Source organism: Carlito syrichta, unplaced genomic scaffold, assembly GCF_000164805.1.
Source record: "Carlito syrichta isolate Samal-C Ts95f unplaced genomic scaffold, Tarsius_syrichta-2.0.1 Scaffold309491, whole genome shotgun sequence".
Taxonomy (NCBI): Eukaryota; Metazoa; Chordata; class Mammalia; order Primates; family Tarsiidae; genus Carlito; species Carlito syrichta.
Genome location: NW_007253587.1, coordinates 60030 through 61795, shown reverse-complemented (window position 1 = coordinate 61795; position 1766 = coordinate 60030). Strand labels below are relative to the sequence as shown.

Sequence of the window (1766 nt, the reverse complement as noted above, 5' to 3'; positions counted from 1 at the left end):
ACTTGCGTGGGAGTGTGCGAGGGTGACGCGACCGCCTCTGTCCGCGAAATTGTGACACAGGTGTGCGAGCGAGCGTCACTGGGCAACGGGGCCATGCGGGGTGAGTGAGCATCTGCATCGGTGACGCAGGAGCCGTGTCTACGCGGGCTCGGTGGGGCGACCTGCGCAGGGCGCTCAACCGTGTGACGCACTTGCTTGAGAGAGAGTGGGGCGCGCTTTACACCGCGACACCAGCATTCTGGAGGCTTTGGGGGTGACGCAGCTCGAGTCGTGTGAGCCTCCGAGGGGCGACAGTGTCTCCTGAAGGTACATTCCCGTGGGCTCTGTGGGGATGGCACGGCCAGATGTGTCTCCGTGGCTGCAGATGTGTCTTTTCTGTGGGGTTGTCAGGGCTCGGATGTGGATGTTGGTGGGTGTGACAGGGCAGAGTTGTGTCCCTTGACAGCGTGTGCAGCCGGGAGGCTGTGGCTGGTGCAGGTTTGTGCTTGGGGACTGGGTGATTGGGTGGGTGGCGTTCTGGGCGAGCCAGGTGTGTGTGACGGTCTCCTCCCAGCCAGTGGCACCCACCTGAGGACAGTGGCTACAAAGGAACAGGAGGACCTGAACTCTGTCATGAAAATAACCAAGAAGGGCAAAGACAGTCGGGGAGAGAGAAAGGCCCCGAGGGAGAGGTATGGAGGGGGCAATCCCCTGTTTCAGAGACTCAGTGTAGAGCACAGTCCAGGAATCTCAGAAACTCACATCTCAGGGCCCTCATTTCTAAAAGGTTCTGGGTATGGTCTGGGGGCTTGGGTCCTGGAGGATATTTTCTCATGTTGCCTTCACTCCAAAAAGGCCCTATTGTCTCACTGTTATCTTTGTTTCCCCCAGGCCAGCATTGTAGCAAGAAGGCATCCCTGAGGAGGAAGAACTGTTACACATCTTAAAGGTTCAGGTGAGTTTTGTTTTTCTTCATGAAATGATGCATGTCTATAGGATTGAAGACCAGGCTTAAAATGTAGATTACCAGGGTTTCAATCCTCTTTCTGCCTCTCCTTAGCTTTTTGAGCTTTCTGAAAATAGGCTTATGATTAGAGTGAGTTGCATTAATATACATGAAACCCATAGAACAGCACCCCGGGTCATAAATATTCAGTTAACAGTGACTGTTGCCAGGCACAGTGGCTCACATCTATGATCCCAGCACTTTGGGAGGCCGAGGTGAGAGGACTGCTTGAGCCCAAGAGTTTAAGACCAGACTGGGTAGCATAGCAAAACCTAGTCTCTAAAAAAAAAAAAAAAAAAAAAAAATAGCTGGGTGTGATAACATGTACCTTTAGTCCTAGCTACTTGGGAGGCTAAGGCAGAAGGATCACCTGAACCCAGGATGTCAAGTCTACAGTGAGCCGTGATTGTGCCACTGCACTCTAAGCCTAGGTGACAGAATGAGAAAAAAAATTGTCATTATTGTGATGTGGATGTCTGTACATCAGGAACAAGATACATATGAAGATAATTGTGTTGAGTACTTGCAAGTTTACAAAATGAACCAGAGCCTCAAATGATCTAGAATAGATTTTAACATGAGGGCCTTCTTAATTCCATTTACAGCTTTCTGAGGGAATTGTATGCATGCTTACTGTATATGTTTATCAATGTTGATTTTTTACCCCGAGGATATACTTTATAATTTTATTACATTAAGAAGGGTATGCAAGCCAGGCTCGGTGGTTCAGCCTGTAATCCCGCGCCTTTGGGAGGCTGAGGTGAGTGGATTGCCTGAGCCC

General features: G+C 50.1%; 1 protein-coding gene across 2 annotated transcripts in view; it reads left to right on the top strand.

Annotated features, from left to right (window-relative positions):
• The window catches only part of ZNF331 (zinc finger protein 331), a 48974-nt gene that overhangs the window by 26975 nt on the left and 20233 nt on the right, over positions 1 to 1766 (top strand). For both annotated transcript variants that reach the window (XM_008067369.2, XM_021717252.1), the window contains exon 5: positions 871 to 934. The gene's annotated coding sequence lies outside the window, so the exon portion shown is untranslated. The remainder of the gene's footprint in view (positions 1 to 870; positions 935 to 1766) is intronic.